At 36.4% G+C, this 26857-nt stretch overlaps 1 protein-coding gene across 4 annotated transcripts in view; it reads right to left on the minus strand.

The window, feature by feature from the left end:
* Window positions 1–26857, minus strand: part of CRPPA (CDP-L-ribitol pyrophosphorylase A) — a 670733-nt gene that overhangs the window by 150160 nt on the left and 493716 nt on the right. For all 4 annotated transcript variants that reach the window (XM_045052438.1, XM_045052440.1, XM_045052439.1 and 1 more), the window contains 2 exons: window positions 22610–22826; window positions 20882–21074 (listed from right to left, as the gene is read on the minus strand). The gene's annotated coding sequence lies outside the window, so the exon portion shown is untranslated. The remainder of the gene's footprint in view (window positions 1–20881; window positions 21075–22609; window positions 22827–26857) is intronic.

Genomic DNA, 26857 nt, shown 5'->3' on the forward strand with positions numbered 1-26857 from the left:
CCTGGGAGTAAAAATATATTACAGACAGAGAAGGCATTGGCAAATTTCTGGGGACTGCCCATATTTCATAAAATTGACAACATTTTACCTAAACATGCATTATCTAGGAAAGGCTGTCTTTTCTGAATGGACAACTTTCCCCATGAAGCTCCTGCAATAATAACAGATCAAATGAACATAAAGTTGTCTCACTTCTCTTTATTTATAAGGTGATAGAACAAATCTTTGTGATTTCTCAGGTGACCTCTGGGAACTCTCGAAAAATAGTTTTAGGTATAACATATATATCCTGAAAATGTTCTCATTCTTTTCTAAATTGAGGGACAAATTTCAGGAAGGTGAAACTAAGTTGTTAGGGACAATTTGGGCACTTTAATAAAATCAAATAATGGGTATCTGAGAAACAATTCCTAGTTATCTATTTAATCAAATTGGCAATAAAAGGTTTAAAAAAATCTACAAGATATTATCATTGTAAGAACTTTAGCTCTTTCATAACTGAGGAGGCTATGTTCTTTCTTGTTTGTTTTAATTTTTTATTAAATAATCAAGGACATCATAAAGTCAACAGAAAGCACAGAAAATTTTTCTGGTGAGACACAGTTTGCGCCATCAAAGCAGGTTACCGAGGAAGTGAAGAAAATTCTTTCATCATGTAGATGAAGGCATGGATCAGTAAACCAAAGGAGTAAGCCCATCAAAAGTGACCAAATATTCACAAAAATTTAACATACTTCATAGCTTCTTTTCATATGTAAGTAATATCAACCAAAACTAATACATTTCAACTCCAAGTTTTGTCCTGTACTAGGCCCTTTCACATTCTGGATCACACTGACCCTTAACTGTAAGACAACATCTGATCTGAGGACCCCTGGGGAACACTTAGGAGGTCAATAAGGTCAAAACTATTTTCATCATAATATTAAGATGTTATTTGTCTTTTTCACTTTCATTCTCTCACAAGTGTGCACTGGAATTTTCCAGAAGCTGCATGATGTGTGATACTGCAACAGATTGGATGCAGAAGCAGGCTGAGAATCCAGCTGCCATCGATTAATTCATATATGAAAGACATTTACAGAAATGTAAAACAATGTTACCCTCCTAACTACAACTTTACAAAAAGTTATTTTCTTAAATAACTATTTCTACTAACATGAAATTGGTTTACCACTTCTATCTTTAAAAAAAAACCAATCAGGGGCGCCTGGGTGGCGCAGTTGGTTAAGCGTCCGACTTCAGCCAGGTCACGATCTCGCGGTCCGGGAGTTCGAGCCCCGCGTCAGGCTCTGGGCTGATGGCTCAGAGCCTGGAGCCTGTTTCTGATTCTGTGTCTCCCTCTCTCTCTGCCCCTCCCCCGTTCATGCTCTGTCTCTCTCTCTGTCCCAAAAATAAATAAATGTTGAAAAAAAATTAAAAAAAAAATCAACCAGGGTTTTAAAATGTCACAGTTTTAAGTTTTAATGTGACAAATATTGATATTATAGCCCACAAAATAATAGTCTTTGGCCTCAAAAATAATTTCTAATAGTTTAAAGGTATGCAGAACCACAAGGTTTGGGAAAAGCTGAATTAGGAAAAATTGACTCCTTTTCCTTAAAAAGCAAAAGCACATGCAGAGTTGTTATTTCTCTGTCACTATTTCTCGCTGTATAGTCTCAACCACCATATTAATTACAACTTTTAACCAGAGTAACCAACTTCTACTTCTTAAGTCATGCAAAGAAATACATTTCTTAAAATGCAATTTTAATATAGGCAATTTTTAATAGGATAAACAGAAAATCTGAACTATACTCACAGACAAAATACTAACATCTAGGTAACAACAACAAAAAATAGCTCAGGAAGATTAGGGGGACTGGACACAAAGGAGTCCATGCTTCAGAGATTAACAAAATTTCATTGAAATTGCTAGTTATCACATACAGGAATTCAATATTCACCAAGAAACAGGCTCCCTATTTTATGAATATAGCCAGAAAAATCTAACAAGAGCACAGGAAGGAGGCCTGTCAGAATAACAGCCAAAACAAATAAGCTTTAGTTAGGCTGGTGGTAGACTGACTGAATAGCTACACACTCCCCACCATCTTACACCTCCCTAAAGGGACGGGGGAAACTTGCACCTACCTAGAAGTTCACAGATCTAATGACAGAGAGGAGCTCCAAGTGATTTTCTTTGTAAAGAAGATTAATTCAGCTAGGATGCGTTTTGTTTGTGGCTTTCTCTGCAAAAACACTAATATCAGCGCTGTTATTGGATCTTAGTAGGAAACAGTGGGAAAACAGCAGAATATAATCAGCCTGGTGAAGGGGAAGAGAGTACATATGGATGTGAAAAGTCAGTTCCACTTGTGAGGATTTTATAGGAACTGTCCTGTTCAGTCTGAGGAGGTGCCACACTACTACTAACAAAAGCTGTTCATGTGCTGATTGGCTGAGAGAGATTCTACTGTCTAGGTTTATGAGAAACTGCAAGTATAGTTTTTTTAGTATTGATAGTTATTTATTTAAGTTACATGAATTTAAAACACTGAGATACCAAATTTTCAATATCATATTAAGAAGTATTAGAGAGAATGGTTATATTCACTATAGTCAATGCACCATACTAGAGAAAATCACACACCTTGTTCAGGAGTGTGACCTCACCTCTTTTGTGGAGGACTTCCCAGCCACATAATTAAAGCCTTAAAGCTGTGCTAGACCTTTTGTTTTTAAATGTTTGTTTGTTTGTTTGTTTGTTTGTTTGTTTAGAGCTAGTGGGGGAGAGGCAGAGAGAGAGAGAGAGAGAGAGAGAGAGAGAGAGAGAGAGAGAGAATCCCAAGCAGGCTCCATGCTGATAGTTGGGCTCAATCTCTTGACCAACCATGAGCCCATTAACTGAGCCAAAATCAAGAGCCAGACACTTAACTGACTGAGCCACCCAAGCGCCCCTGTGCTGGACCTTTAATACAGTAAGTCCATTTCCAGAAACTTATCTTACAGAAACATTCAGATGTTGTCAAAGGGTGTTAATATAGTGTGTTAATTAAACAAATTAAGTTAAACAAACTAAGCATGCATTAATTCAGAAATGGTTGAAAAAAGTAATAGATCATCCATGTAATGAAATACTGTTAGTAGGTACAAATAATGATGAAATTTCATTTATTTCTCCATTCACCAAACAAACATTTAAGTGCTTATAATATTCTAGACACTGTTCTATAAACTAGGCATACATAAATAATAAAACAGAAAAAAAAACCCTGCCTTTCTGGAGCTTACATTCCAGCTGAAGAGACAGAAGAAACACACAACAGTTAAGTAAATATACATAGCATATACATAGTATATTATATATATATGTGTATATATATATACACACACACACACACACACACACACACACATACATAATATACATAGTATATTAGTACTAAAAAGAAAAATAAAGCAGGGAAATGGGATGGTGGGATTCATGATAGGGTGGCTGAAGGACCCATAAAGAGAGTGCAATTTGCATCAAGATGTAGGTCAGAGAAAAAATTACAAGGATATCTGAAAGAATATGCTATTACACAGAGGGAACAGCTAAAACTGATGTCCCTAAAGAACAACAAGGGGTCAGTATGGGCACAGAGGTGTTAGCAAAAGGTGACTCCTAGAGGGAACAGCTAAAACTGATGTCCCTAAAGAACAACAAGGGGTCAGTATGGGCACAGAGGTGTTAGCAAAAGGTGACACCCTTGGGAGATGAGCTCAGAGAGGAAAAGAGGTGCTAGTGAAGAAGTTTAGCCATTGGAGAAGATAAAACAGAGAAGTAATGGGCTCTCTCTAAATGTTATAAGATTACTCTGCTGTGTTAAAAATAAATTAGAATGAGCTAAAGTTAGAAGGAAGGAGAACAATTATAAATATTATGTGATAATCTAAGCAAGAGATAAAGATGCTTGGGCCTGGATATAGCCTGGGAGGTGGTAAGTGGTAAGATTCAGGGCTTATTTGAAAAAGCAATAGCATTTTTATCAAATCAGATGTAGGATATCAGTAAAAGAATTCAAAGATGACTTGAAAATTTATTTCTGGAATAACAGGAAAGATAGAGTTACCACTTACTGAGAAAGGGAAGATGAGTAGGTCTGCCAGATAATATCAATCAGATTCGAACGTCCACTTTGAAGTTTTGAATCTTAGGTTTGAGATGCCTATAAAATCTCCAAATAGAGATGTCAAGTAGTCAGTTGTATGTATTATTCAGGAAATCAGAGGTAGAGGCCAGCCTGGAGAGTTACATTTGGGAGATGCTATCTTGTAAATGGTATTTAAAGTCATTGGACTATATATGAGCACCAAGGGAATGGTTATAGAGAGACAGGAGAAGAGGTATAAGGACTGAGCCCAATAAAACTCTGAGGTTTAGAGACTGTGGGATTGAAGAGAAATTAATAAAGGAGAGCAAGAAGGAGCAGGGAGAAAAATAAAACCAGAAGTAGCCCTGGAAGCAAATGAAGACAGAGGCTCAAGAGAAATAAGGATCTACAATGTCAAGTAAAGGTCAAGTAAAATGAGGAATAAGGACTGCACACTGAATTAGAAGTTAGTAGTGATCTTGTCATAGAACAGTTATAATAGAATGGATATAAAAATCTAACTGAATCTATATTTATTGATATGTAACATTTTTAAAGCCTATTTAAGGGAAAACTGGGGTTTAAAACAGTACATATGTGAAAAGTACAGTATAAACTCCTTAAACATATATATATATATATATATATATATATATATATATACACACACACATATATGTGTGTGTGTGTGTGTGTGTAAACATATGTTGTATATGTGGTATTAAAATGCATATACAGGAAAAGTATAAAATAAAATCCACAAAGATTTAAAAGGACTATTCTTCATCAAGTGATATATTAAATTCTTTATTCTGTTTTCTCTGTAGCTTTTTTCTAGTAAGTATCTATTACTCTTGCAGTCAAGGGGGTGGAAAAAGCCTAAGCAATTTCCTAAAAAATAAAATGCACCCTGAAATAATAAGATAATCTGCATTATGGTAAAAATATCTATAAGATAAAGAATGAGCTAAAATGATTTTTGCTTCCTTTTAAACAAGAAAATTTTTTGGAAAATGTTTGGTTGTAAAATACATTTGTATTTAAACACTTAAAGTAAGTTCAGAGAACTCTTTATTCTTACACAGTTAATTATTATTTAGTAAAGAGTGTTCTTTTACTTAAAAATAAAAATCTGATTTCAATTGCTCTTAATGGTCTAAAAAAATGCCGCATTTAAAAAACTCATAAGAATATGCATTATAAAGTTGAAATTTTATTCTTTTTCCTTACAAATTCATTCCTCTTTATTTTTCCCATAGCTCAATAAGTGTTTAAGATATAAGACTTATATTTTATACATTTTCATAGTGATACTTCAGGAATGCCTCAGTTTACCAAAAAATTCTCAAACATAATCACAACCCAGAAGCAGCTGTATCCCATTTTCAAAGGAGGAAAAAAAAATACATCATGCTGAATTGTTTAAAAGAAGTAATATAGTGGTGAATTTTTTTCTTGTGATTTAGTTTGAAATACTGTGCCTAAAATGCTGAGCTTGAAGTCCCATAAAGCTTGGTATGCTTTGCAAAAAGCACTCCCAGCTTAATTTAGGCCAGGCCTCCTTTTGCTTTGAAGGAACAAAAAAGAAACATTAACTGTTCCTGGCCTTCTTAGGAATTGACTCAAGATTTCCTCAGTGGTCACAGTGATGTTCATAGCCAACAGAGTTACTTTGTGAATGAATGAATGAATGAATGAATGAATGAATGAATGAATGAAGAGATGAAATCAAAGGAAGACAGTTATTTATCTTAACACAATATAATGGCTTTCTTGTAAATGTAAAGGCTTGCAGTCAAACATATTTGTCTTTCATGCAAGATCATTTCTTTTCAAAGCTACAGACATGTGCTACTACATTTAGATCAAGTATCACTGTGCTGTATCACCTGTATAAAAACTAATATAGGACAAACTCAAAGAAAATATTTTTATGTTTACTCTTCAGTCCAAATAATACAAATGGAGCTTCAGTCTTACTCTTGTACTTCTTGTTTTCTCTCGTAACAACTACCTTTTCCTCTTCTCTTGTAGTCATTCTGAAAATAACCTGTACTCTGATATTCCCATTATCTGAGCACAGAAAAATAATATTAGTGGCAAATAACTATATATCATTTTTACCTTTCTTCTGTAGAGGAAAAGTTCAAATTTGAAAAGCAATCATATGAAATGTACATTCTAGGCTATAAAATAGTGTCTACAAATATAAAGCATTGGATTAATAGATAAAAAAATCATTAAAAGGGATAATATGAAATATGTGAATAAATTTCATTGTTCAAAAGGAGCGCAGGAAGGAAAGAACAAAAGAACAAAAAAAAATGGAACAAATAAAGTAGAAAGATGATAGACTTAAATTTAACAGTGGCAACAATTATATTAAGTGTAAATGGACTAAACCCCCCTATTTGAAGGCAGAGATTTTTGGAGAAAATTTTCAAAAATATCAAACTATACACTGCTCATGTTGATAAAGTATAACAAAGTTAGAGTACTTAACTATCTGACTTTAAGGCATGTTATAAAGATACAGTTTATAAGAGGCTATCTGATTTGGTATTGGCTTAAGTGCAATGGATCAGAACAGGGTCCAGAAATAGACCCAGAAATAGACCCATAAGTGACTAAATATATACAGTCAGCATATTTTTGAAAATATGCTGAAGCTACTTACTAGAAGAAAAGAAAGTCTTTTCAACATGTGTAAAAGGAAAACTGGATAAACGTATAAAAAATAAAAATAAAATGTGACCCAAACCTCAAAGCATATACACATGAAGTGAAACTATTAGTATAATGTAAAAATTGAAATGACCAAGTGCCCAGAAGTAAAAGAAATAAGAGAAATATATTTGCAAATGTAGGTAGACAAAGAATTTTTAGAAATAAAATAAATTAACTTTAAAACAAATAATTGATAAGCTAGACTAAATCAAAATTCTTAAAATTCTGTTACAAAAAGGTATCACAACATGAAAGTCAAGCCATAGAATGAAAAAAATATTCACAGTATCTCACAAAGAATTTGTATCAACAATATAGAAAGAACTCCTAAAAATAATAATATAAAGACAAAACAACAATTAAAAGTGGGTAAGAAACTTCAAAAACCCTGTATATACTTTTAGAATCAGGAGATGAAAATTAATACCACAATGAGGTGCTACATTACAAACACCACTGAAATTGCTAAGCTACATACATACACACACACACACACACACACACACACACATACACACACTAATTCCAAATGTTGGACAAGATACAGACCAATTGGAATTCTCATACATTCATTGCTGGTGAGTATTTAAAATGTTACAACTGCTAAGAAATTGGCATTTTCTTATCAAAAGAAGCCAACCTAATGGCCCAGTAATTTCTCTTCTGCATATATACCCAAGAGAAATTAAAGCATGTTTCTACAAAAGGATTTGTACAAGAATATCTATAGAAACTTTATTTATAATAGCCTAAAACTAGAAACAATCAATGTCTATCAACAGGTGAATGGGTAAGTAAATAATGATATATTTATTCATCAATGAAAAAAGAAAACTGATACAAGATGAATCTCCAAGATTTTACATTGTGCAAAATAACCACAAAAGTGTGCATACTGCATTTTCCATTTATATAAAATTAGGGAATATCAAAACTAAACTATAAGAATGGAGATAAGAATAGCAGCTGCCTGGTGGTGCAGGGGTAGAAATAGCCTGGTAAAGGAACAGGAGGGAACTTTTGAGACCAGTGGAAATGTTTTGTGTCTCGATTAATCTACTAGTTATGCGGGTGTATACATTTGTAAGAATCATCAAATTGTATACATGAAATATGTGCAATCTTAACTGTATTTAAGTTATACTTCAGTTTTTAAAATGTAATATTATTGGGGTGCCTGGGTGGTCCAGTCAGTTAAGCATCCACCTCCTGGTTTAGGCTCAGGTCATGATCTCACAGTTACTGACATAGAGCCCTGTGCCAGGCTCTGCACAATGGCGTGGAGTCTGCTTGGGATTCTCTCTCTTCCTCTCTCTCTGCTGCTCCCCTGCTTGCGCTCTCTCGCTCTCTCTCTCTCTCTCTCTTTCCCTGTGTCTCAAAACAAATAAATGAACATTCAAAATGTGGTATTATGGAGCTCTAGCTGCAGAGGTTCACCTACTGGATTCAGAGATATTAAGCAACACAGTATCTCCTGTGACCGAGGTATTTTAAAGATAACTCTACCCATAGGATGTAGAGAAAATAACCTTTATAGCAATGCAGTATATAGGATTTTAAAACAACCAACCTCCTTTTTTTGCCTTAAAATATAGCTTTGAGATAGGTAGACAGATGTTATTATTCATATCATAAATGAGGAGAATGAGGGGGCACCTGGGTGGCACAGTCAGTTAAGCATCTGACTCTTGATCTCAGCTCGGGTCATGAGATCACAGTTCGTAAGTTTAAGCCCCACATGGGGCTCTGTACTGATGTTGCAGAACCTGCTTGGGATTCTGTCTCTACTTCTCTCTGACCCTCCCCTGCTTGTGCTTTCTCTCTCTCTCTTTCTCAAAATAAATTTAAAAAAATTAAATTAAGAAAAAATGAGGAGAATGAGGCTTGCTCATGGACATAGGATTAGAAGGAGAGTCTCAGGTTTCTGACCACTAATCAATCCCGTTCTTATTTCAGTATATCTATACACAACAGTTGCCATCTTAAGGCACTGTTGGTTTTCCCCATTCAGTAATCAGCCACTGGGAGGCTAGGTTATACATTGTGATGTGGATGCATTTTCCATAGTACTTGGTATGCTAAAATTAAAGGTGACATCTTGATCAATAATCTACCAGCATGTTCATTAAAAAAAACAACACCACACTTTTAGACTTGTAATTCATCACTTGTTCAAATTTTCCAATATTGAATAGTATTTATTGCAACAGACCAAGCCACTAAATGTGTGCCTTTATTTCTCAACTGGAAGTAATGGCCTCAAAACCCCAGAAAGGAAACATTTGTTTTGGCCTTTTTTTAAGCTGTCCTTGTTGAGAGTATACGGACAGCTAGGAGAAGAAGGGATCCTGTCAAGTTTCCATAAAACCACCAAGCCTGACACGACAGAACAGTACGTTCCTTTTGTTGGTTTTCACATTCCTTGAAACTTGGAAGTGATGACAGGAAGAAGAAAGGTTTATCAGTAAAGAAACGGGAAAGTTATCTTAGAATAATCAGAAGCCTGATTCTCCTGCATAATATTTTTATCTAATAAAATAGGTTCAATTTCACTGTGAAAATTAGAGCAATCTTAATTGCTTTTAAATAGTGACCTAACCAAAGATATCATTCAGTCCTAACGTTTATTTTACATTATGTCCTAATATTTAGAATTATGCTTAAGTTTGCATTTTGAACTTCACAGAAGAGAATATACCTACTGTAACCTTTTAACTTATTTCAACATATTAAAATTCATAGCTTTTAATCTGTAGAAAAAGAAAATGTTGATATTTTATATGGCCTTTCTGACAGATTACAAATATACCAAATTACTGTATAAATAGTGAGCTGTGGAGTAACTGAAAGCTTCACTTGTAAGTTTAATGAATGTCGAGAGTAATTTTTATTTAACATTTTAGAGGAGGTTAATACCATATTTATTATTCATTTTTCATCTAAAATGTGGTTTGCAATTAGTCTGCAGAGTAAAACACTTAAACTCTAAATTTTATCATAAAAATAACAAAAATGAAAATGATAATAAAGAAAGATTTAAATAATATTCAGTAAGAAAATCAGTGGGTGTGGGAATTACAAGATTTAATCGAAATGATTAGAAATACAAATATATTGAATAACCTGTTAAATCTAGCAGCCAGACTAAAGGAGATGGTGATCAAAAGGAGAAACAGTTTCCATTCCAAGTTTCATCACTAGTTAGATATCTGAGGTAAAAAAAAATAATAATAATGATAATTTTAGAATGAGAGGAGGATCCAAAGGATCACTGAAGGAATTTTCTCTGACAGTAAAGACCCTAACAATTGATCTTACAGCCTCCATCTGATCACTTATATTAATGAGAACTCATGGCTTTATGAAAGAGATGTTACATTTTCTATAAATTATCTGAGAATACTTCAGTTTAAATAAAGTGATATAAATGTGCATATTAGTTTTAATCTGTGCCCGAGGGATGATGAGTTAAGGTGAAGAATTTTAATGAAAATTACACACCCCAAGGATGGTTAACTACTGCTTGGAAAGTCCTCATCAGAATTTTCCATTGCAGAATGATGATCATAATCAATTCAATCATCCTGAGTCTTGATCCCTGCTTAGTATCAGATAGTATTGTAATTATCATTAAGAAAATTAGAATATTTTTCTGGGACAAAATGAGCACTGTATAAGATAATATGGTCTCCGTCGCTCCTCATCAGGGAAATACAAATCGAAACCACACTCAGATATCACTTCACGCCAGTCAGAGTGGCTAAAATGAACAAATCAGGAGACTATAGATGCTGGAGAGGATGTGGAGAAACGGGAACCCTCTTGCACTGTTGGTGGGAATGCAAATTGGTGCAGCCAGTCTGGAAAACAGTGTGGAGGTTCCTCAAAAAATTAAAAATAGACCTACCCTATGACCCAGCAATAGCACTGCTAGGAATTTACCCAAGGGATACAGGAGTACTGATGCATAGGGGCACTTGCACCCCAATGTTAATAGCAGCACTCTCAACAATAGCCAAATTGTGGAAAGAGCCTAAATGTCCATCAACTGATGAATGGATAAAGAAATTGTGGTTTATATACACAATGGAATACTACTTGGCAATGAGAAAGAATGAAATATGTCCTTTTGTAGCAACGTGGATGGAACTGGAGAGTGTTATGCTAAGTGAAATAAGTCATAGAAAGAAAGACAGATACCATATGTTTTCACTCCTATGTGGATCCCGAGAAACTTAACCAAAGACCATGAGGGAGGGGAAGGAGAAAAAAAAAAAGTTAGAGAGGGAGGGAGCCAAACCATCAGAGATCCTTAAAAACTGAGAACAAACTGAGGGTTGATGGGGGGTGGGTGATGGGTATTGAGGAGGGCACCTGTTGGGATGAGCACTGGGTGTTGTATGGAAACCAATTTGACAATAAATCTCATATTAAAAAAATAAATTAAAAAAAGATAATATGGACTGATCACTTCTGCTTTGGGTTGACTGAGGTATAAAAATCTTGGTTAGTTCAACTTCTCAAAATTGTGTCCTGTGCCTAGGGTTACACCCCTCATTTTGATTAGCAGACAAACACAATTTTGCTACTGGAATATTGTCACATTTGCCTCACAGGACTCTTTTGTTTAATTGTAGGAGTGCCCAAAAGAACAAAGAAACTCTATCCAGTTTGCAAGTGGAATTCCTGACCTGTATATACTTGCTAATAAATATATGTTGGTGGCATTTAGCCTGAGACTTGCTTGTGTCATAAAACAGCAAATAGTGGCAAGGTACTGGAGGCTACAGACACAAAAGGAATCCAATAATTATTTTTTTCCAGCTTTGTTGGGATATAATTGACATATAAAATTGTGTAAGTTTAAGGTACACAATGTGATGATTTGATACGTGTATATATTGCAAAATTATTTTCACAATAGAGGAACCCAATAATTCTGAAAGACTAAATCAGTTTAGATAAGTTTACAACAGCAGCCTACTCTGTTTTTTATTTTTGTGTTAATGTCTTAGAATAGCATTTATTAATTTGCAAAGAGAATATCAAATTTTAAGTGAACCAGAACATGTATTATTAGCTGATGAACACATTACCCCTTCTGGTTTTATAGCTCCCAAAGGAAATATTCTTTATATTGAGCTGACACTGACTTCTGTAAAACTTCCATGCATTTATCATGGTTTTCGCCTTCCGGGCCACACACATAAGCCTAATCCCTCTGAAAGAGAGCTAAACTTTTAAACATAAACTCGAAGTAGAAGACCCAGAACATGACTTAATTTTTCTATTCTGACTGAGACCTCACTTTCCAGTACCGTATAAAATTCAGTCACAGCCAATTTGTTTACCCTTTCCGAATCACGTGAAAACCCCAGGACCTCACAAAAGTCAGCCCATTCAGGGAGTCCTTTCTGCTCTTTAATCCATATGTGTCCCTTCTGATTTACTCATTATTTAAGGCCAACTGATTGCTTGAAGAAGGCTGCTCCTGTGCAAAGTGGGGACCCTAGGATACTTGCCATGGTCCCCAGACCTGGTGCTTAAGGTAGGACCTTTCTAGTTGCACCAAACAATTCTACTCTGATATTCTGCCACTTCCCTGGAAAAAAAGTATCTTGGGAATTCTTGCTACTGATAGAATTCCAAATCTTGGCCAGCTTCTCACTATGAGAAACATCCCTAGCTCCAGGAATTTCTGCTCCCTGTTCTCCAAGAAGTCTATCCTTCTACACAAGCCTATACATACCCTTTACCTTCATCAGACAACGCTTTATCATTTCCTTCCCTCTTGTTCTCCACCACCATCCCCCCAGAGGCAGTTAATTTTCAGATCCTTTTAAACACAGATTAGTTTTATCTGCTCTCAAATTTGTATAAATTGAATTATACAATATATATTCTTTTTTGGGTGTGTCTAAAGCTTCTTTCACTTAGCAGCATGTTTTTTTTTATAATACTTCCATATTTTTTAATCGGAAATTCATTATTTTGTATTCTATTCTAGTGTAGTAATATTTCATTATATGGATATATCAGAGTTTCATTCAGTCTTCTATTTATGAACATTTGGATCATCTCCAGTTCTTAACTACTACAAAAAGCGTGTTGTGAACATATTTAAAATTTTTTTCTTGGCTAAATACATTGGAGTAGAATTGCTAGGTCATAGGTAGATACATGTTTAGTGTTATAAGAAACCATTAGACCTTTATAGAAAGGGCTCATACTGTTTCGCGTTCTCACTAAAAATGAGTTTATCCACATCTCCATCAACATTTGATGTCATCAGTCCTTTTAGTATTAACCATTCTGTTAAGTATTTAGTAGTATTTCATTATGGTTTGAGATCTATCTTGTCTCACGTATCTGTGTCTTTCCATATTTTTAATTTCAACTATAAGCCATAGTGAAACTATGCCCTGTGTCTCCAAGTTTCAAATCTTCAAATATTAAGAAGCATCCCAGTTGGAAAATTTAGACAGACCTCCTCTTATTTATGAAAACTGAAACAGGAGTATAAATGGAGATCAACATACCATAGTCTAATATTTTAAACTTCTAAATCAAACACGTAAGCTATTATTTAAACATGTTATATCTTCCTACCTTGATATACCTACTTTACAATGATGCAGGGATGCAGATTCAAAGTTCACACTTAAAGGTGGAAATGTAGGGAAGCCAGTCTGCTGCCCTCTGGCCTCCAATGTATCTCAGGCCTGGCTGTCTCCCACCCACCATGAGGTTTCCCCAAGCACATAAATGTGGACAGGACAGGCATCCTAGTTTTATTCTTATTTCAACACAGAGCTTCCCCACCACCACCCCTTGGGTCTAGAGAAGTATATCTCAGTACAGTAATCTGGAAGTAGGCTGAGGAATGATGGGCAGGCACCAGGAGAATGAGTCAGAAAGGGAGAATGTGGACATTAGGTGGGGATATCCTCTGACCCTTCTCCCCCTCAACGCCTTGCTTTTGGAGAAGAGTACACAGAGGCAGAGACCCTTCTTGTAAAAATCTGAATTTAATATACTGACAACACCCATTTTATTTGCTACTACAGTTTCTTTTTACTATTTGCTTGAGTGACAACAACTTCTTACTAAGTCACCACTTTTGCTACAGATTCTGTTGGTAGATTCTGAAGGGACCTATCATTTCCTCAGCCACCCTAGTCTTCCCCCAGTATTTGACTATGATGTTTTCCAATGAAAACAGGAAGGAAAAACAAAACAAATTGACAAACACAGAAAATGCCAAAGCTTGGAAATGGATATGGATCTACTTCTGAGGACATTTTATGGCTGATATTTAGGGAGAGATTAGTGAGAGAATCAAAGTAAGTAAACAGAGAAAAATAATACACCACCCACTGCACACATGCACACGCACACACATCTGCCAAAATTATATACAGTTGGATCATTTAGAAATGCTTCAGAAAACATTAACCATAGTTAATGTGATTGAACCCTGCTTATATATGTAAGTCACTGCTCTAAAGGCTTTATGTGTATTACTTATATATTCTTATGTATTATTATCATCTCCATTTTATAGATATGGAAACTGAGGTACAGCGAGGGTAAGTTAAAAGCATGGCTCCAGTTTGCTCGCTAGGCAGTAACAAACGCAGATTCAAATCCAGACAGTCTGTGTAGAATCCACAGGGTTGGCCAAGAGGTTACGCTGGGTAGGTCTATGTGTTGGACATTTTATGAGGTGTTTTATATAGATTAGCTAATTCAAACTGTGACATAGGTATAATGATCTCTGCTTGACAGATGAGAAAATAGAGGCTAACTAATTTGCCAAAATTATAAAACTAGTAAATGGCTGAACTGGGTTTTACTAACTTACCAAAGTTATTTAATAAGTGCCTGAGCTTAGTTTCAAAATTGATTAAATTATATTCTGGGCATATGGCATAGGAGGGCAACATATAATATATATTTTCAGTGTGTTTTTTCGTGTGTTTTTCCTTTTCAATTTACACATAAAGGAATAAAATTCATGTCTGGGCACTTCTTTTACATGGAGCACTTCATCTTTTAACAATGCCTGATAAATGAACCATTGCTGTATCTTGCCATAGGGAAGGAAGATGTGATTTGATTTGATTTTCAGCTCTGCAGCCTAAACCAAATGTAAGGTTTTGGAAGGTGCATTATAACTGGTAGTAACTATATTTGATTTTTTTTTCAGGGAGAAAAACATTTTCCTTCTTACGCATCCATTAAGTATTAAACACATTATTTCATTTCTATATAAACCTATGGATAAGATAACCTAGTGATTTCATATTTCCCTGTGAACGCAATAAAATCTGAAGAAAAACTGAAGAAAAATATCTGTACCAAATCATTCAATATGCATTCCTCAGTACATTCCAGAGCTTGGAGCACATACAGGAAAGTGTGGAAAAAATGACTGCCTGAACTCTCCTACTTAGAAAGATTTAATTTTCCTTCTGAGCCCTTAGTGTGAGCATAGGTGCGGTATTTTATTATACATCTGTCACACGTTTTCAAGTTGCCACTGAATTGAGGATGTGCTTCTTGAATGTAAGAGGGCTTGGAAAACTAGAAAAGATTCTTAAAGGAAGCGGCGTACTTTCTATCCCTTGACAGAGAGACATTTGCACATGTAAGCGTAAACTGAGACCTATCCAACAGCTTATGACCTTGCTCCTCAATGCACCGCTTTTATGACAATGAGTCTTACATGAAGCAATATTTATTGACTAATTATTCTGGTTAAATTATGTTTTTCAAGTTTTACACTAAAATTCATTTTTCACAAGCCTTGCGAATACTAGGAGGTTTGAGGAGAGAGTCCTTCCACCTATGGGGGGGCATCAGTAATATTCTGAGTCTGGAGATTCGAAAAAGAAAAGCAAAGACAATAACAGGAAACTCGATGGCTCCTTTAAAATAAGGATCTCTGTGGAGGACTACTTCAAATGAGAATTCTGTATCAGTACACGTGTAGGTTTCCTATCCTTGGGGACGATATTGTTGTAGAGTGTGAATGTTAGTAGGTGTGTTATACTTTCCCTAAATGCTCTTCATAACCATGCTGTAAAATGCCAATGCATATTGTTGCAAACTTTATCTGTGCTGTTTGTTTAGCTTTGGAACTCGGCTTTCCAAGAATGTTTCAGCAATGCATGGGAGGGCCCTGGCGAGAATAGACCCCACACAGCTGTTGGCAATGAGGGTGCCAGGGCACAGCCCCTAAGGAGCAGGAAGTTACTCCCACATATTTGGCAGTCCTGTGGGGGCATGAAGCCGCTAGGCAACCTGGCCGCCCCAAGTCCTTTCCTAAATGATAGGGTCTCTTTCAAAGGATGGGGGCCAGGATCTCCGGTGGCAAGGCTTAGAAATGAGCACTTGAAGCAAAGGGAGATGAGAAGGAAAACAAATAGGCTGTGGCGTCCTTGCCAGCACCAACAGGGATGGAGAAATCCTTTAGCTTGCTGGCTTGGGAAAAAAAGGGCCTTCAAGGTGAAGAATGTTTTTCTTTTGTTTAGTGTTTGAACTCTGCCCTGCTTTGACTTGTGATTTATATGGCACTGTGGTTTTTTTATTGTTGTTCTTTGTGGCTTAATTTTTTTTTTTAAGAAACAAAACCAAAGTCAACAAGAAATAAAAACAAAGATTACCCTTCAGACTATCATACGGTTATATAGGAAACATTTTTGAAATTAACTTAAACAATTTATCGGGGAGAAAAACACTACGTTGAGGATCTGCTACATGCTTAAAAACTGTTAAAACATGTATTATTCCATTTGGTGCTCATGATTACACCAATAAAATATTTATTTTTAGCTCTGTTTTGCTAATATAGAAATTAAGGTATGAAGCACTTTACACTGTAAAGTGAATTGTGTGCATTTTTCCTCATTATTATTAAATAGTTTTGTCACATAGGAATATCTTACACCAAATACAGATTGAGCTATTTTCCAGAAAATTCCATTGTCAGTTTCATAATCTCTATTTAACAGTATTTCTATGGAGATTTAAGTTTCCAACCTATCTGATTACACAGTTAGAATTAAATACTATGACAGAATTTTTAAAAAGAATTAAATTAGGAGACTCTCTAGATTGTTGAGTCATGCACTGCTCGCAGTAGTCACTGGCCACATATAGCCACATTAATTTGAATTAACGAAAATTAAATGAAATGAGAAAATTGCATTCATTAGTAAAACTAATTAACTATTTAATTAACTATTTTAATTAACTACATTTCAAGTGCTTAATAGCCACATGTGGCTAGTGGCTACCATGTTGGATAGTACAGGTCACAGTATCTTTATCATCACAGAAAGTTTTACTGACCAGTGATGCTGTATTCCTCATCACTTTACATTTCAGATGAAAAGGCAAAATTCCAGAGTTACTGTTTGTATAACAAATAACTCTGGTGGCTGGGTTAGCATTTGAGGAAAGCCTTATTTTTATGACTTCAGGAAATACTAGCTTTAATATATCGAGTGTCATTTTTCATTTTCTTCTTATATTTATCTCTTCATTCATTAAGCCTGTTTTTTTATTGAATGGTAAGTTGCAAGAGGAGTGAGCTGTTCAAGCGAAGGTAATAGTGCCATTAAAGGGAGAAGATAGGATATAATAGGGTGGTTTGAGATACCCATAAGTGCCCAATTTTGTTAAATTATAAGGAACCTGTTGAATAGTTTCCATATTGGTTACTCTTATGTATCAACTTGACTGGGCCAAGGTACCTGGATATTTGGTCAAACATTACTCTGAAAGAGATTTGCATTTAAATTGATTGATTTTGAGTAAAGTAGACTGTCCTCCATAATGTGGGTGGGCCTCATCCAGTCAGTTGAAGGTATGAATTAAACAAAAGGCTGACCTCCCTCAGCAAGAGGGAATTCTGCAACAGACTGCCTTTGGACTTCATCTGCAACAATTCTTCTTTCATGTGTCTTCAACCTTGACAGCCTTTGCACTTAAACTGTAAAACTGGCTAAGCCCTGGTGTCTAGTCTGCCAGCCTACTTGGCAGATATTGAATCTGTCAAACTCTACAATTACGTGAGCCACTTTCCTAAAATAAGTTTGTTTCTAGATATACACACCTATTAGTTCAGTTTCTCTGGAGAACCTTAATAGAGGGATGGCATAAAGGTAACAGAGGCAATTTGGAGTAAGAAGCCATTCACAATTTTTTAGTAGAAGAAAGACAAGATAGAACTGTGTTTTAAGAGAATGAATCATGTGATGAATTGTAAATTGCATTGAGGGCAAAACACACGGTACAGAAAGGAGAGAATGTAATAGAGGTTAATACGGGTTCAAGAACAGAAGTGACATTGTGATTCAGAAGGATGGAATATATAGAAGATCATGTAAGCTTTGGGGTCATACTGATCTGGATTTGAAACCCCAACCCTTTTCTTTCTTATTTGTTTGAGCTTAAGTAAGTTCCAGAAACTCTTTCCTTATCTGAAAAATGGAACTAATCATAATATCAACTTCATGACTGGAAGAGTAGAATAAATGAAACATTACTTCTGTAATGTAAGGTTCTCTGTATCTCATATAGTAACAACAAAATACTTGCTCTTTACATATACAGGTATATATGTGTATATATATATATATATATATATTTAGTTAGGTATATATGTACATACATATAAATGATAGGACACAGAGAGCTAGTGTGTGTGTATATACACATATACGCAAGCTCTAACATGTAGACACATATATGTGCTATTATATATATGTACATATATAATACATATAAATTACATGGAAAAATGATTTCAAGTTAATATTTTAATAATTTAGCAGTTTGGATAAGAAGTTAAAAGAAAGGGAGGAAATTTCAAGTTTAGGTGATGTGGACAAAAGTCACCATTAACAGAAATAGCAAAAGGAATGGCTGTTTGGGGGTAGAAGTTGAAGAAGGATAATAAACTTGAGGTTCGTCTTGGAACATTTTAGATTTGATGCTAAAGGAGAGCCAAGGAAGAAAATGTTTAGGTGGTCAGAAGTGCCGTGTGCCTGGGCGCTCAGTCAAGTTAAGCCTCTGACTCTTGATTTCATCTCAGATCATGATCTCATGTTTCGTGGGATTGAGCCCTTTGTCAGGCTCTACACTGCTTGGGATTCTCTGTCTCCCTCTCTCTCTGCCCCTTCCCCCCAAATGGACACTCTTTCTCTCTCTCTCTCTCTCGAAAATAAATAAACATTCAAAAAAACAAGCTGTGAAAGATTAATAATACATCATAAAGTAATTGGGGTAAAGTAATGAAAAACCGCATCTTAATTCCAAACAAGTGAAATAAAGCTATTCAGATTTTAATATATGAATATGTACATTTTTATTAACATGCGGTAAAGACAAAAATTTTAATAAAATGGGAAAATACTGTATTTATAGTCATTTCTTCCAGTGCTTACACGAGTTAAAATACATTTATATGGCATTAAATTTGTACTGCATTTATTATGTTTCATCTCTGCAAAGCTTCAGATGAACTGTTGCTTTTTTGAAGTGGGTACATGTGTCAGATGTCAAGTACTATTAACTGGAATAGTGTGAGAAGTCATGGCCAGACATACGTTCATATTAGTGCTGATCACCTATTATATGTGGATTTCGTGACTCGTTTACTTTACTTCTTCCTCAGAATATCCTTATTGGTCAGTAATTATTCCCTAATTCATAGATGGTGTTCTAATTCCTTTGAGCATACATAGTTAGTAAGAATATAGTTTGATCTGAACCCAAATTTTATGTGGTTTTGACAGCACTTAGATGTGTGGACTACTTACCAGAAATAGTTTTTTTTTACCCAGTGATTATACAAATTAAATATATTTCTCAGAAATGCCTCAAGAGCATTCTGTGGCTAAAGACTGTCTATTCTTTCTGGGTTCTGCTCAGTCACAGAGGAAGTTGTAATAAAAGTTCTCCCATGGTAAGAAATTTAATTTTATTTCAGCTACTGTCTCCTCCCACTGTCTAAAAAGTTTATGTACCACAGACCATAAAAAACACAACCGAAGACAGAGACTCACAGGACAGGGCTGAGGTAATCTGTGTTCTGCAAACACTCTTCCTATACACCATTTGTACAAACGCACAATAAGACTTTTTAAACATCTGTTTTTGAGGTTACTAAAACTGAAAACATCTACAGACTTCAAACAGCTTTGAAAACTCTAACACAATCTGCCATATTAGAAGCTAACACCAGTCAAAATACATTATCTTAAAGAACCTATTCTTCTGTATTTTATTTGCAGAATTATTCTATTATCCATCAGTCTAGCACCAACTGTATTTACTATATCTGGGGACACTTTTTAGAATTAAAATAACATTATAAATTAAAGCAGATTGCATATTTATTGTCCCTTCACATTTTCAAGCTTTGACAAAAACCAGGCAAAGGCCTTTGAAGATGGTCCAGAATCCTGCAACAGAGGGGAATGCATCAGGAAATCAGCTTCATGAGGTAGCAAAGTTCCTGGCTGCTCTGCGCTGGGCCACAAATTGGCTAATGGGCAGTGCAGGCAAGTGACCACTTACAAAAAGCACTCTGACAGGTGACTCTCAAAAGTGACTGGAAGGTGACCCCAGCAAGAATGTAATTTGTTCCTACTCGATCATCGTTCATAGGATTGACCTATAGGTGAAATCTGACAAATTTCCCTGTAAATGAAATATTCCAAATCTCACACAAATTCTTGAAAACTCCATTTCAACCCATAAAAATATCAAAAGAAATTATAAAAATAAAACACAAATATATGCCTTTAACATACTCATTAAGGTCCTCAGATAAGAGCACAAGGAGTATCTGTTGTTCTCTTGAGGTGACCCTGCATGGGCTTCTGGATGCCTCCTGGATGGGAGCTGGTCACCAGAAAGACAAGCCATAATTTGAAGCTTGGAATTCTCAGCCCTCCACCTTCCATTCTCCAGAGAGGAGACGGGAGTTGAAAACAGAGTTAAAACTTGATCATTCCTACCTGAGAAGGCCTCCGTAAAAATCCCAGTAGTATGGGATTTGGGAGTTTCCAGGTTGGCGAACCAGAACGCTGCCATGTGCCAATGGCCAGGCCCCAAACTCCGTGTGAACAGAAGCTCCTTTGTTGGGGACCTGGCCCTGTATAATTCTTCACTGGGTTTTTGTTTTTTATCCTTTTTTAATAACCCAGTAATCTAGTGAGTAAAATTAAATAATTAATTAATAAAATACTTTTTAAGTAAAACCAAATAGAATATAAGTCAATTTGTAAGTATTCCTCATGGTGGATTATCCTATGTGATTCTTTTCTTTTCTTCTTTCTTTCTTTCTTTCTTTCTTTCTTTCTTTCTTTCTGAGAGAGAGAGAGAGAGAGAGAGAGAGAGAGAGAGAGAGAGAGAATCTTAAGCAGGCCTCATGCCCAGTGTGGAGCCTGATGCAGGGCTCAATCTCATGACCTGAGCTGAAACCAAGAGTCAGACACTTAACTGAATGAGCCATCCAGGTGCCCCTATCCTATATGACTCTTAATGGCAAACCTACTTAATTAAAAGGCAAATCCAGTGAAATTGAAAGTATGTTTCTTCAGTAATAGTAAACCATCTTTTGGGAAAGAGACATTTCTCTTTGCACCATGATCGAAATTAGATTTATTTTAAGTATGTGTTTCTTACACTATAAAAGGCTTTGAATTGATAGTGCTAGAGACACGTTTGCCCCTAAAATTTGCAGGGTCCAAGGCCCACATCCTACAGGTCTGAATATTTTAAAATTGTCCTTCAGGCTATAGTCATGGCCATGCACTATAGTGTTTGAAGCCTAGTCCTGCACTCACGCTGCAGCTGAGATTCAAGGGGTATTGCTCTCCCCAGGCTGCAAAGCTCCCTGTGAACCCAAGCAGCCACCTGGATCTGCTGGCACAGAGCAAGGCAGAGGATGGTCTGGCGCCCAGGATGCCAGGGCAGTCACTGGATCCGCCCAAGCCCAGAATGGGACTGACTGAGTCAAGCTCCCCATTCTGCTTACCTTTCCAACTCAGGGTTTCCGGGCAGTTCTAATCACTTCCAAAAGCTACACAGCCCCAGCAGGGGGAGGGATGGAATTCAGTTATTTGGAGAATCCAATCTGACTAAACACCTTTTGGGGTGATTGGAGGCAGCTGCCTTAAACAAAAGCAGCTCCTTTCCCAGGCTTCCAGGCCAGGAACTGTGATCTTCTTCTCTCCTGTGTCCACCCCCACTCCCCAAACACTTACACTGGTTTCTCTCAGCCTTGCATCGTGTGTGTGTGTGTGTGTGTGTGTGTGTGTGTGTGTGGTGACAGAGGGAGGGGGTTTTAGTGGGTGTGGGGTGTGGTTTGGTTCCAAACATTCTTCCCAAGGAATTCTGTTTGTTTGTCCAATTGGTTACCAAACTTTTAAAAACCTTCCTAGGAAGGTCAAAAAGAAACTTAAAAAGTCCTTGAATTTTAGTGTTAGAGATCTGTTTTGGTTCTCCTTATAGTGAGGGCCAAGCTCTGGAGCGTTTGAAGGCAGGGCTAACTCGGAAGAGATTTATCTTGTTCACATGTTTTAAAGTCACCTTCACTGCTTGCCAGAGTCTTGACATTCAACTGCAGGAGAAACGTCTAGTTGTCTCATTGCCATTCCACTAGAGGTGTATTATTTGCCACTCAGATGCACCTCTCTCTATTGCATGCGGTTCTTTGGGGATGGTCAGACAGGGTGCCTTACCTGGAACCTGGCCTCCAGGTTGGGAACGTGACCCTGGCTTGGACAATCCAAGTATTTCATGCCCTGGGAACGGGATTGGTGCAAGACAAATCAGGCTAATCAGAATCCAGAAATTCTGACATAGACAATAGGAAGAGCATGTTCTTTTCCTCAGAAATCGAGAGTGCGTAAGGGTAGAGCTGTCCGTATTCATCTTACTGCCTCCTGAAAGGAGCCACTGAAATTGAAGCCAAACAGAAGCAAGGAGAAATAAGAGACAAAGTCCTAAGAATAATGTTTAGATCTCTGAATCCAGCTGTGTCCCCTTGAAAAAGCTAATAAATCCGTTCATTTGGTTTAAACTAGTCAGAGTTGGGCTTGTGTCACTTGCAACAAAAAGTGAACTGAATAATAGAATTTAATTCTAAAAGCAGTAATTCCATCTGATCCCAAGCAAATGCACCCAGATGTGCCACACAGACACGTCATTTTCAAAATGAAACTTGTCTCTTTTGTTCCCTCCTCCATGACACATCTGCTTTTTCTCCTGTATTCCATACAACCAAACAACCCCACTGGCCCTGATGGTCCATTTCTACAAGTACTGCCACATTTTCTCCTGAATATTCTTGAGTCCACTATCTCAGTTGTTCTACTGTTGCTGCTTATTCCATAATATCCATTAGTTTGTTCACTGAACGATTGCAACACTTTCTAACTGATTTCCCCTACCACTAGGCTTGCTCATTCCAAACTATTCATCTTGTTGCCAGAGGTAGATTTCTGGAGTATACACTGAAACATGTGATCCCTGACCCTGTTCCCATCATCCCATTAGTAGTATTAATCACTCATCATGGCCTACAAGATAAAGCTAAAATTCCATAACATGGGTTAGCTAGTTCCTTTAGAATCTGGCCTTAGCCTGAACATTTCTAACCATGCCTTTTGCCACTCCCTGCCAATAATCTGTGGTCCATCCATAATAAATCACTCTAGTTCCTTAGGTACACTGGTTTGTTTACACATGGTGTTTCTTCTTTACCTAGGATGGCCTTTCCAACATTTGTCCTCAGCAGAAAACGGCTATGTACTTTCCTAGACTGAACTAAGTCTTGCTCCCTTCTACTAGGTATGGTATTTGAAGGTTCTATATAACCTGAAAACTCCCTCACTTCAGAAGCTCAGCATTTTATTTGTATCCATTAATCTCAAATTCACTTACAGAGTCTGTGAGGTGTGATCACAGAGGAACAGGAGGAGTAGCAATGTATCCTGGAACTTTGCTGTAAAAATGCAATTGTTATTATCTACCATTCCAGAAGCCAAGACAAATGCAAACATTTAGATCTCATGATCCTGTTCTATTTGGCTGGCTCTATATATTCATGGATCAGGCACTTGTAGTCCCATTAAAATAAACCCTAAATGCTCACTGATTTGTGCTGAAATCAGAGGGGACACTCCATGTTGTTTATGGTCTGTCTACTTCAGTGTGGCTTCTTTCCCAGGGCCCCACTTGTAGCTCTGTCTCTGCATCTCTAAATTAGGGACTTTCCTATGTTTTCATCAGCTTTCTACTTGGGACATTTCCTCAAGGTCTTTGGCTTGGATTCCCACTGTACAATTTCCCCACTTCAGGTTACTCTGCACAGCATATCTACCGTAGCCAGCTCATTGGAACCCATGGGTACATACACATACTCCCCACTCTTGGGCATATGGACACTTCTTAATACTGGCCAGAGCCTCCTTTTAAGTCTGGTTTGCAGGAAATATGAATGTTTGGTTTAGAGGTACAATTTAAAGACCCAACAGTAATCATGAAATCCAACTAGAATTTTTTGCCATTACTTAGCACACTTTGCTTCGCCTGGCTTTTTTAGTCTCCATGTGGAAGGAAACAAAAGTTCCTGTTTATTTCTCGAAAGTGCCTGCCTGCAACACTGTTCATTTTGAACCAGAGAAGACTGACTCATTCATTTCAAATAATGATTTCAGTTCTTCTCAGCAGCCTGGCTCCTTGAGGCTTTCCAAGACAACAGTGCCTGGGTAAAGGTAGTTTATCACTAACTCCCGGATCACATGATGCCAAATGCTGGAGTTTTAGAGTCATAGGTGTTCTGCGAAACCCTCAATGCCCAAGCGAGACATGCTGAATACATTCTGTGCATTCTGGTAAATACATCAAGGTAATAATTACTTCCACATTTCCCCTTTTAAATACACATTTTTACTCAGGGCCACAGTTTGCCCTTACATACACCCAATGCATTTCAGATTTCTGTGTAATTTAAAGAAAAAGCATTGCTGAGGTGAGCCAAATTTATATATGAGTTCTTTGTGTAAGTTATTTCAGAGCTACAAAGGCTGTGTCCCCATGCTTATATACAGTTTGTTTCCTCATAATGGCTTTCTGCCATCAATTGGAATACCTTTCTTACAGTGCCCTAGATCCCAATATGAAAAAGTTTACTTATTTTTTTTTATTATTTTTTTTAAAGAAAGACTTCTTATGTATGTTTCTAAGACAGGAGGACTGGTTTACATTTTCAAAACCCTCAATCTGGATATAGTAAAAGAGGTGATATGTTGTGGGGGGGAATAGTGAATTGGAATGCCAATGGAAAGAATGGACTTGTTTTCTTGCTTTGGGAGCAAGGGAAAGCATGAGTTTCTACTCTGTGGAAACTGAGGAAAAAAGCATCATAACATGTCTTTCTAAGACATAGCAGGTATAACAAAACATTTCTTTATTTAAAAAGGAACTTTGTAATATTATTTATGAGTAGAATTAGCTTCTCTTGTACTCATTTTCTTCCTTGTAAAATGCATACATTTAGTTTCATAATACTGTGAAATCTTCCTTATGGTCATCAATTAGATTACTACTTGCACTGTCTGCTAAAATTGATAGTGTCATTTCAAGGTGACATTGTTCATCTTCACAGATTTGCATTTCATTAACATTTGAGAATAGTATCAATATTTCTTTGGTCACAGAATTTGCTTTTTTTGTTGTTTGTTTCAACTCCTCCTTCTAATTATATTTGATTCAAGATTATTTGGGACTTGATTTGGGGGTGGGGTCTCTTTGTGCATTGTTTTTACATTTTCCCAAAATAGCTCACAGTTTATAGATGTATCAGGAAGTCACTAGGTTTTACTATGTTTCTTACTATCATCCATGCTTTCTATTAAAACTTATTTAAAATAGCACAAAATTTTGTCTGTGGTTATGGGGACATTAAACTTAAGTGCATCCTGTGAATCAAATACGTGTCTGTTCAAAGACAATCAAAAAAGAAAAGCAATTGAAAACTGAAGTGCAATGTTATTTTGTTTTATTGGAATGAGTTTTTCAAAAACCAGATATCGTGGTGCCAGATACGTTGTTTTAATGGTCAACTGCTTGGCATCCTGTCAAAAGGTGGAACTAGTATCTGGAACAGCCTGATGGGATAAAAACGTCATAGCTTTGATTTTACTGCCTCTGACTACAGACCATTGTTCAAGATATACCTGCTTAATCCTGCAAATGGTCAGGCGTTCAGCGCCATCCATGGAGGTTTTATGGAGGAAGTTATCCAGGACCACAGAAAGTATCATTTTTATGGCATTCTTCGACTGTTTGAATAAGCTTCAAATTAATAATGACTTTTGAATACCTTAATATAAATTAAATTCCAAACAAAAACATAACTGGCCTATTCTCCAAAGGAAAATTCTAGAACTCAGAAGAATCTCATGAAACTATTTCTATTATTTTTACTGGAAGCTTTTGAATGAATGAACCAAAAGTTTCAGTAAATAGATTTTTCAGTATATATTTCTTTCATCACTTTCATTCCCGTCTATGGTAATTCATATGTTCATATCTGAATTCTCACTAGGCAGAGGGCATCTGGAAAGGAGGCACAATATCTGTATTTAAGCATAAGAAACAATGCAAGGGGGTAAACCTAAAGAACTCTAATGCCTCATCTGTAAAGTGGGTCAATGCCTGTAGCAGTAGGTACATGTGGTAACAACGGATGCCAGCATTCAATGGATGCCATTTACCTTTCCTTCCCTGAGTAGTGGCCATTTTCCATAAATTACTTAAACTTACACCTTCCTTTATAATTTCCCTGTGTTGGTCTTCCAAATAACAACTTAGGAAAAGTCCAGACCTAGAGAATGAGGAGGAAAAGAAGAGGGGCTACAAAATGCTGAGTGTGAGTATGTGCTACATGTCTCTGAGACAGGCCATATTGCCTCATTTGGGTT

The sequence above is a fragment of the Felis catus genome, chromosome A2 (assembly GCF_018350175.1).
Source record: "Felis catus isolate Fca126 chromosome A2, F.catus_Fca126_mat1.0, whole genome shotgun sequence".
NCBI lineage: Eukaryota > Metazoa > Chordata > Mammalia > Carnivora > Felidae > Felis > Felis catus.